Raw genomic sequence first — 12152 nt, 5'->3', positions numbered from 1 at the left:
TTTAATCTATTTGTTCTTTTAGGTTTAGACTCGGATCTCCTGCGGAACTTAACACGTTTGATCCAAATCACCTAGGTTATTAATTTCATTAAATATTAGTTTCCAAAATTGGCTCCCAGTACTGACGTGACGAGGCACATGACCTTCTTGGATATGGGAACAACCACCACCGACTAGACAAAGCCTTTTAAGGAAAGTTAATATTTAATTTTCTTAAATAACTTTAGGTCAACCGAAAAAAATAATCAAATCACAAGAAAAAAAAAACAAAAAAACACAACATCGAAAACAAATTCGAAATACTAGAATCGTATGCCTCTTGTATTTGGTATTATTTCCAAAAATAACTAGTATGATGCGGAAAGGAAAAATACTAGTTATACCTTTTAAAAAGACCTCTTGATCTTCTACCGTATTCCTCTTCTAACCTCGGACGTTGTGTGGGCAACTATCTTCCAAGATGAGAACCACCTAGCACCTTCTTCTTCTTCCTTCAAGTTTCGGCCAAGCACCAAAAATCCAAGGATGAAGAACTTTTTCCACCAACCAAGCTCCAAGGGATGCAAGCTTTCTCTCCTTCTTCTTCTTCTTCTCCAAGTAGTATCCGACCACCACAAAAGCTCCAAGCAATAGAAGGGTTTCGGCCACCACAAAGAGGGAGAGAGGATGGCCAGCCACAACACCAAGGAAAAGAGGGAGAGAATAATAGAAGTTGTATCTCATGAAGGCACCCCAACCCCCTCTTTTATATTCCTTAGCTCTGGTAAATAAGAAAATTTAATTACATTAAAATTTCCTTAACTTTTCTTGACATCAATTAAATAAGAAAAATTAAATAAAATTTCCTAATCAATTCATCATGGTTGGCCACCTCAATAGGAGCAAACAAGGCAATTTCAATCAACAATTAAAATTCCTTATTTGTCTTCAGAAATTTAAAAAAAAAAATTCCCTTTAAAATCCCTTCATGGTTGATAAAAAGAAATTTTTATAATTTTAATTTTTCTACATGTGAATAATTTATAAAGAATAAAAATAAAATATCTTTCCAATCTACAAATAAGGAAAGAGATCTAATCTCTTTCTTTAATCTTTTGTAGATCCTTTTAAAAGAGATATTTTGATTTTTAATCTCTCCAACAATGTCACGCCCCGGGGGAGTCCCTGTCCGAAGAAATTTCGGCAGCATCTCCCCTGTACGGCGGACAATCTAAAACTTTCTACATATCCACATACCTCATCCACATGCGGCTATAAATAATAGCAGAAATAACATACAATCACAGACATTCCACGCAGTTTATATAACAAGAAAACAGAACAATAATACTCTGACTCGAAATCAACCCTACTCAACTACACTCGTAAAGCTCAAATTCGATTTTTCCTACTCCACTACACTCATAAAGCACAAATCCAACAAACTCACCTCTTCTGCCATCCAGGCAGGCATGTAGTAAAACATATCGAATAAAAATCCATCAACAAGGACAATCCATACAATATCCAGGTATCAAACAAAACCAAGTGTAAACATGGTCAAATAAGAAGCAAAACAAAACCAAAAGATCCATAAGTCTTTGGGGTCTTCAGGGGACCAGCAACTAGAACTCTCTCCTGACAGCATCATCCTGAAATATAACAACAATGGAGGCGGGGTGAGTCCAACACTCAGCAGGTACAATTGATATGCAAAGTAAGGAAATAACACCTAGCACTAATCATGATAAGAAAAATAAAGGTAAATGCAAACCGAAGTAAAACAGGAGAGAAACTGTACTAACCAGGACCTGGGTATCAGGACAAACAGTCCGAGTGGTATAGAAATCCTGTATGCATGTCAAACATAGGTATCCCAACAATATGCAGCATATAAATGCAGCAAACACAAACACAAGCAATAAATGCATCATGCATATGATGCCAATGTCATGGTCACCCCTGACGCCAGTCAGCCAACTCACAACAAAAGTGGGACCGAGTGGGTAGGGTTGTGACGACCGTGCACTCTGCATCACTACCCCTGATGAGTGACCGAGTGAACGGGATGCTGTCGGAGTACACACATACTCCTACCCCAAATCATAAATGGGGGAGCGTAATGCTCTCATCTCCCGATACACGATGACGGGGAGGGGTCCCTAACATGCTACACGCTGCGTCACACTACCCATGAGCAGACCAACGGAGCACCGGAAGAGCAAACTGACGTGCTACCACGCTACATCACGCTACCCCCTGAGCGTCAACAACGGAGCACCGAACAGTGATGAAACTGGCGATGTGCTCGACAATAATGGAGCAATCTATCACACAGCATGCAATCATGCGAATGGTGTATGACACTAAGCATGGTAATATACTAAACCAATCTATGGACATATAATGATGTGCACCATAGTGAACAAATCATATCAAAGTATACTGATCAAATAAGGTATCAAACCTAGGTCCTGAACATGGTGAAACATGGTTATATCACTACCCCTATGAGCATGTGTAATCAGGTACATAACAACACGAAATGCAAAACAAACAATCAATCAAGCAGGTAACAGGTAATCGGGTGGTGATTAACCGTAACAAATGAGGAACATAATTAACGCAACTTGTTAATTTCATTACTATGCATATCAAAGACAATAAGTCAAAAGTACCCGCCTCCAAATCGAAAAGTCCAAACTGGTCCAAATACGACGTCGAGATGCTCATCTCGCGTCAAAATCCTGTGTCACAAATATAAACATATTTTATTTAACTAAATGCTTAATAATAGCTAAATAAAATATTTAACCCTAAATTAGGGCAAAACCCTAATCAACATACACATGATCTACAACTAAGCAAAATGCTAATTCATAGACCACATCAGCTCATTACTAAAAATTTCCCACCCTAACCGGATCAAGAAAAGATCAACCAGATAACCTAATCTAAGTAGCTCACTGCTAAAAATACCCAAGATTCATCACTGTACCCCTTATTTTAGAGACTAGGGTTAACACTTACCTCAACTCACAACCAAAGCTGATTGCTGCCGGAAGAAGTAGCTGCTGGAAACCCTCCACTGAGGTGATCAAAAACCTAACAAAATGTATAGAATCAGATCCCAAATTCACGCTAGCAGCTTACCCTTGACCGGAGATGGAAGGAACCCACTGCATAGGGGTGAACCAGGGTATCGACAACGACGTTGGGTCGAATCTGATGACCAACGACAGTGCTAGGGCACACGGCAACGGCACTGGGGCTCGGGTGTCGGCACAAAGAGTCGGCCGGTGATGGTTCTCACAGCATCGGCATCGACAAAGGAGAGGAGGAAGGCGTCGGCATCCGTGATTAGGGCACAATGTGGAGATGGACGGCTCTATCCTGTGCGACGGTGACACTCTGCAAAGGAAGAGGGCGTCGGCGTTGTGGCTCAGATCCACGGCACAGCGGTCGGTGCTCTTTCTAGGGCACGGCTGAGCGGAGGAGAAGTGGTACGACCGAGGGAAGAAGGGCTCGGTGAGAAAGAAAACGAGAAGAGGGGAGAAGATCGGCCTCGGAGAAGAGGAGGAGGCGGCTGGTATCGGCGCAGAGGAGGTTAGGGCAAATCGGCGCGAGAAGTGGCGTCGGGTGAGGCTCGGGTCGGCGACAGAAGAAAAGAAACTGAGAGGAATAGAAAAAAAAAATAAAGAAAAAGAAAAAGGAAATATAAAATAAACATTTCCTCGCTTAAATGGGTCGCCTAAACAGGCTTTTCCGGGCCCTGTTTTTATCCTCGTTAACTCGTCCGTACGAGCTATGAAAATTTCCCGAAAAATTTCCAAAAATTTCGGAAAATTCCCTTATTAATATTAGCCTATTTTCGGTATTTTACATTCTCCCCCACTAATAAAAATTTGGTCCCCAAATTTCGTTATCTACCATCAGCAAGTACTAACAATAGACATAAAGTATAAATGCTGAACGACAAACAAATCACATACCTCATGTAAAAAGATGGGGATATCGAGCTCGGATAGTATCCTCGAGCTCCCAAGTAGCCTCCTCGTTCGAATGATGCTGCCATCCGACTTTAACCAGCTGGATAGTCTTGTTCCGCAACTGACGCTCTTTCCGGTCGAGAATCCGTACCGGAACCTCCTCATAAGTAATGTCAGGCTGAACTGGATATGAGATATCTGCCAGCACATGTGTCGGGTCATGTACGTATCTCTTCAGCATCGATACGTGGAATACATCGTGAACGCCTGACAGGGACGGTGGTAGTGTCAGTCGGTAAGCTACTACTCTAAATTTTTTTCCCCCGAGATCCGGAAAAGTCCAATGTACCGCGGAGCTAGCTTACCTCTGAGGCCAATCTCTTCACCACTTCCATGGGTGGAACTCGCAGAAATACATGGTCGCAAATGGAGAACGCTAGGAGTCTGCGTCTCCGACCAGCATAACACTTCTGGCAATCCTGCACCTCTAACATCCTCCGTCTGATAATACGGATCAACTCTGCCTCATGCTGAGCTCTATGAGGTCCCAACAACTGGGCCTCACGGATTCCCGTCCTGATCGATGACTGAGCAACTATGGTAACAAGAATACCCTGCTCGGTCTGTCACTGCTCCTCAAGGTCTAACTCGGAGAAACCCTGAATCAAGTCTGTGACCACAACTCGATGGCAGGCTAAAGTCCCTCTGGACTTCTGGCTAAGTGCATCGGCAACCACATTACCTTTTCCCGGGTGATAGCTAATGGTACAATCATAATTCTTCAGGAACTCCATCCATCTCCTCTGTCGAAGATTAAGTTCCTTCTGAATGAACGGATATTTGAGACTCTGATGGTCAGCGCGAATCTCAATGTAATATTATACAAGTATTACCGCCAAATCTTCAGGGCAAAAATAATAGCGGCCAACTCCAGATCATGAGCTGGGTATTTCTTCTCATGCTCCTTCCACTATCGAGAAGCATATGAGAATACTCTACCGTGATGCATCAGAACAGCACCCATACCCTGTAGAAACACGTCAGTGTAGAGGACAAATCTGTCCTCTCCAGAAGGTAAAAAACTAAAAATCAAAACCGACACTAGTCTCCGCTTCAGCTCCTAGAAGCTGATCTTAAAATCCTCAGTCCAAGTAAACTTCACGCCTTCCATGGTCAGGCGTGTAAGTAGCATGACAATCCATGAGAAACCCTCAACGTATCTCCGGAAATATCAAGCCAAAACAAAGGACGTTGCGAGCCTCTTCTATAGACTCCGTCTACTCCCAATGGTAATAACCTCTATCTCCTGTGGAACCACAGTATACTCCTACTGGTGACCGTGTGTCTCAAACATCTCACAAAAGACAACCAAAATACGCACTACTGATCTTCACATATAGACGTTTCAGTCAAAACATCTCTAGAACTATGCAAAGATGGTGTACGTGATACACCTCAAATCAGGAATAAAACACCACGTCGTCAATAACGATAACGAATTCTGATCCAATATCCTAGGGATACCCAAATCATCGAGTCCATGACAACATCTAAGGCTCCGCAAGCCCTAATGGTAAAACCAAGACACATAATGTCCGTATCACAGACATTCCTATCCATAAGATCTCAGATAATAAATCGAAAATCTGATCATCAACAACATAAATCACCAAGAATAAATCCTCCAGTGTGAGAGCAACGCTCTATCACAGGAAATACCACATATGTGGGAGCAACTCTTTACCACAAGAAATCCTTAATATGTGGGAGCAACACTCCACCACAAATAATCTGAAATATGTATCTGCAATAAATATAGGAGCAATGCTCCGTTACCATCAATCTGTAATATGTGGGAGCAACACCCCACCACAAAACAATATATAAATGCCCCAAAGCACCTAACTATCCAACTAAAGACTACACGAGATCTCTCTACCACAAATCACTGTGGTTAGCCTAGGGTATAACAACCTAGTAAGCTAATCAAATCCATCATCAACTCTATCAGCATCCCAGTGGGTCATCCACTGATAGGAGAATTAGTTGACGGTTTAATCCAACAAATGACATAATGCAGACACTCCACATCCTGCATTCAACATAAGTAGAATCATCATGCTGCTACCAATAATACACCTGACACACGTGCTCACACAACATAAGTATGGTCGACATAATCCTCCAATTAGTACACACCAAACACACACACAACTCAGGTATATTCAGTTTGATACTTCCAACAATACATACCGAACACGTGTGCAAAATCAAAGTAGATAAAATCAACAATACACCTCAAACAATACTCACATGACATATATACACCTATGCCAAGAGAATAACCAACATATACTTCCAATAAAGCATACTAAACCCAGGTGTACTCACAAATCAAACATAATCAAAAAGATACCTCAGATACCACACCAAATACATATGTACATATCACGACTCAAACTAAATCGACAAGATACCTCCATCAAAACACCACAGATGTACTTATATCACAACTCGGATTTAATCGACAAGATATCTTCAATAATACATTCAGATACATACATCGAACTACATAACCCTGATCCACAAGGAACCTACAAACCATATCAGAACATGGATACATATATTACTCGCAAATGGGCAGTCTATCATAGGACTCCTACAACACATAACAATCATAATATACATGCAACATAGACATGCAAAATCAGCATACCAGCTCAATCAAAAAGACCAACCTTATGCTGCCAACACTCATGGTTTACGGGTATATCTAAACAAAATTCATGCATATGTATCAAGCATGAATACATCAATCAAAAGAAACCCAAAATAACGCAGCCTAATCATCTAGTAACAACCCTGCTCTAGGTTCAAAGGAACTAATATCGGACAAGAAAGATATACACACCATGGTATAACATTTCAAGTCAATGTCGTACACTACCAAGACTATATCTAATGGGAAAAATTTTATCATCTTAAATCCAAATGTACTCTCCCAGTATACACTAGTAATGATTGTATCCCATAAATGTTAAGCAATTAACTCTACACTTCCTTACATCAGCGGGGTCACATATCCCAATGCACTTTCTGAGTCATCAAACCGGGTATATACAGTCCATGGTCAAAGTCTTCATGGAATAGGATACATCGATCCTCTATAAACTATCCAAGCCGACAATGGTATATGGCTAAATCAGTCCTTTCCACATCAGTACAAAACATGTACTCAAATGTGCTCTAGACACATAACTAAGCACAAATAACCTAAAGGTTTGAACCTCTAAAAATAGAGTATGGAAATCCTCTACTGATCAACCAACAAAACTAAATCATTCATCTACTAACTAATCAAGAATACCTTAATCCTCCACAAGCAACTAAGGTATATCAAACCACGACTACCCAACTCAACAAACGTAAATCAGTCTTCTACTGACCGATGTAATAAGAGTAAATCAATATTTATTGATAAAAATTAACTAAGATAAAATGGTATACTACATTGTTAAATAACTAAATCAGTTCATGGGTCAATTCAACACTAATTACATCAACTCAAACTAGAGAATGTCAACCCACATAATACCATAAGTATAAATGTGTACGACCCAAAATAAAAAGTCAGAATTCAAGATCATCAAGACACCCTCATTTTTTTTTCCCAAAAATATCAGCCCACCTAAGATCAGATGAATAAGTCTCTACTCCCCATGAGGGCAAATTAGCATTCAAAACATCAAATCATTATTTATCCACATAGTCCAATATCAGAGGAAGCAAATATCAACCAATTTTTTTTTATCATCCTGTTAACTAATCACAACTAACCAGATTTATTAAAATCTCATAAGCACACTCAACCGTAAACTCTCTAGCACCCAATTTATAATCTGATCACCAACTATAATCAGCAAACCTATGAACATCATACATGACACTCACTATGTCACCATCAACGACAACCCAAATACTAGATCATCAAAATAGTTATCCACTAATAGTTCATCAAAACAAATATCTAGTAATAGATCATCAGACAACCACATAACATTTACTCTCATAAATCATTAGAAATCAACATATCACAATATCTGATCTCATAATATCCCTCAACCTCAAACCATTCTCAACAATGATCAAACATGGTAACTCCCAAATGAACAATTTTCATCGTATCGGGTACCCTAATATCCAAAAGATATGAGTATAAAAACTCTACTGACTAAATCAACAGGAATTATGTAGGTATCATCCACTACCCAGCTAACAATAGTAGAGGCTGGTATGTGCCTCTATCTCCTACTAGTAGTAACAGAAGCTAAAACTACTGATGATATGATAAGAAAAATCACCAAAGACTATAATCCTTAATCTCTATTAAGGTCAACCATGCTCAATGGCTAACCCATCACATGTAATATGTGCTACAACAACCAAACAGGTACTACATAAAGAATGCTAATACCTATCATAAACTATAAAATTAAACATCATACCTATATGTCGTCTGGAGATGTTCCATCGCTGTCCAATCCCCAACTTCTGACCTCAAAATTCTGAACATCAAAATCACCGGAAATCCATATAAATCCGAAACGGAAGTCCAAAATATATACATAATGGAAAATCCATGCAATCCAAATAACTACCCAGTTTGCCTCGCAAACTTGGGCTAATCCAAAAAAAAATCCAGAATACCAAAAGCAGGTATCATAACCCACTCTGATACCCAAATCAAGAAAATCTGTAACACGAAAATCAAACAAGTATCGCCAAACTTTGGTGCTCTGATACCAATAAATTGGTATCAGGTTATCCCCAATATCCAAAATACAAAAACAAACGATCGTAAAACCTAAGCTCTGATACCAAATAAATTGTCACGCCCCGGGGGAGTCCCTGTCCGAAGAAATTTCGGCAGCATCTCCCCTGTACGGTGGACAATCTGAAACTTTCTACATATCCACATACCTCAGCCACATGCGGCTGGAATAATAGCAGAAATAACATACAATCACAGACATTCCATGTAGTTTATATAACAAGTAAACAGAATAATAATACTCTGACTCGAAATCAACCCTACTCAACTACACTCGTAAAGCTCAAATCCGATTTTTCCTACTCCACTACACTCATAAAGCACAAATCCAACAAACTCACCTCTTCTGCCGTCCAGGCAGGCATGTAGTAAAACATATCGAATAAAAATCCATCAACAAGGACAATCCATACAATATCCAGGTATCAAACAAAACCAAGTGTAAACATGGTCAAATAAGAAGCAAAACAAAACCAAAAGATCCATAAGTCTTTGGGGTCTTCAGGGGACCAGCAACTAGAACTCTCTCCTGACAGCATCATCCTGAAATATAACAACAATGGAGGCGGGGTGAGTCCAACACTCAGCAGGTACAATTGATATGCAAAGTAAGGAAATAACACCTAGCACTAATCATGAGTACAGTCTCCTGATAAAATAAAGGTAAATGCAAACCGAAGTAAAACAGGAGAGAAACTGTACTAACCAGGACCTAGGTATCAGGACAAACAGTCCGAGTGGTATAGAAATCCTGTATGCATGTCAAACATAGGTATCCCAACAATATGCAGCATATAAATGCAGCAAACACAAACACAAGAAATAAATGCATCATGCATATGATGCCAATGTCATGGTCACCCCTGACGCCAGTCAGCCAACTCACAACAAAAGTGGGACCGAGTGGGTAGGGTTGTGACGACCGTGCACTCTGCATCACTACCCCTGATGAGTGACCGAGTGAACGGGATACTGTCGGAGTACACACATACTCCTATCCCAAATCATAAATGGGGGAGCGTAATGCTCTCATCTCCCGGTACACGATGACGGGGAGGGGTCCCTAACATGCTACACGCTGCGTCACACTACCCATGAGCAGACCAACGGAGCACCGGAAGAGCAAACTGACGTGCTACCACGCTGCATCACGCTACCCCTGAGCGTCAACAACGGAGCACCGAACAGTGATGAAACTGGCGATGTGCTCGACAATAATGGAGCAATCTATCACACAGCATGCAATCATGCGAATGGTGCATGACACTAAGCATGGTAATATACTAAACCAATCTATGGACATATAATGATGTGCACCATAGTGAACAAATCATATCAAAGTATACTGATCAAATAAGGTATCAAACCTAGGTCCTGAACATGGTGAAACATGGTTATATCACTACCCCTATGAGCATGTGTAATCAGGTACATAACAACACGAAATGCAAAACAAACAATCAATCAAGCAGGTAACAGGTAATCGGGTGGTGATTAACCGTAACAAATGAGGAACATAATTAACGCAACTTGTTAATTTCATTACTATGCATATCAAAGACAATAAGTCAAAAGTAACCGCCTCCAAATCGAAAAGTCCAAACTGGTCCAAATACGACGTCGAGATGCTCGTCTCGCGTCAAAATCCTGTGTCACAAATATAAACATATTTTATTTAACTAAATGCTTAATAACAGCTAAATAAAATATTTAACCCTAAATTAGGGCAAAACCCTAATCAACATACACATGATCTACAACTAAGCAAAATGCTAATTCATAGACCATATCAGCTCATTACTAAAAATTTCCCACCCTAACCGGATCAAGAAAAGATCAACCAGATAACCTAATCTAAGTAGCTCACTGCTAAAAATACCCAAGATTCATCACTGTACCCCCTATTTTAGAGACTAGGGTTAACACTTACCTCAACTCACAACCAAAGATGATTGCTGCCGGAAGAAGTAGCTGCTGGAAACCCTCCACTGAGGTGATCAAAAACCTAACAAAATGTATAGAATCAGATCCCAAATTCACGCTAGCAGCTTACCCTTGACCGGAGATGGAAGGAACCCACTGCATAGGGGTGAACCAGGGTATCGACAACGACGTTGGGTCGAATCTGATGACCAACGACAGTGCTAGGGCACACGGCGACGGCACTGGGGCTCGGGTGCCGGCACAAAGAGTCGGCCGGTGATGGCTCTCACAGCGTCGACCTCGACAGAGGAGAGGAGGAAGGCGTCGGCATCCGTGATTAGGGCACAATGTGGAGATGGTCGGCTCTGTCCTGTACGACGGCGACGCTCTGCAAAGAAAGAGGGCGTCGGCGGTGTGGCTCAGATCCACGGCACAGCGGTCGACGCTCGTTCTAGGGCACGGTTGGGCGGAGGAGAAGTGGTGCGACCGAGGGAAGAAGGGCTCGGTGAGGAAGAAAATGAGAAGAGGGGAGAAGATCGGCCTCGGAGAAGAGGAGGAGGCAGCTGGTATCGGCGCAGAGGAGGTTAGGGCAAATCGGCGCGAGAAGTGGCGTCGGGTGAGGCTCGGGTCGGCGACAGAATAAGAAACGGAGAGGAATAGAAAAAAAAAATAAAGAAAAAGAAAAAGGAAATATAAAATAAACATTTCCTCACTTAAATGGGTCGCCTAAACAGGCTTTTCCGGGCCCCATTTTTATCCCCGTTTACTCGTCCGTACGAGCTATGAAAATTTTCCAAAAAATTCCCTTATTAATATTCGCCTATTTTCGGTATTTTACAAACAAATTATATCTTTCACATAAGAAATATTTAAAATTAAAATTCCTTTTAATTTAATGGGGGTCGGCCACCTAAGCTTGGGTTCAAGCTAGGGTCAGCCACCCATGAACCAAGGCTTGGCCGGCCCTAGCTTGAACCACAAGCTAGCTTGGTCAGCCCCTACATCATGGGTACGAAGGTGGGTATAGTACTCTATAAATAAGAGGCTACAATAGGGACCGAGAGGAGGAATTGGTTTTGGTCTTTCAATAAAATTAAGCATCCCGTGTTCGCCCCGAACACACAACTTAATTTTATCAATAATAATTCATTCCACTAGAGAACTATTATTGAACTACTGCACCAATCCCAAATTACATTTTTAGGCTCCTTCTTATTATGAGTGTGTTAGTCTCCCTGTGTTTAAGATGTCGAATGTCCATTAATTAAGTGAGTTACTGACAACTTATTTAATTAATATCTTAATCCAAGAATACTACCACTCAACCTTATCGTCATGTCGGACTAAGTCCACCTGCAGGGTTTAACATAACAATCCTTATGAGCTCATCTTGGGGACATTATCAACCTAGATTACTAAGACAAAGTTTC

The sequence above is a fragment of the Zingiber officinale genome, chromosome 2B (genome assembly GCF_018446385.1).
Source record: "Zingiber officinale cultivar Zhangliang chromosome 2B, Zo_v1.1, whole genome shotgun sequence".
Classification (NCBI taxonomy): Eukaryota; Viridiplantae; Streptophyta; class Magnoliopsida; order Zingiberales; family Zingiberaceae; genus Zingiber; species Zingiber officinale.
Note: the sequence above shows the minus strand (reverse complement) of the source record.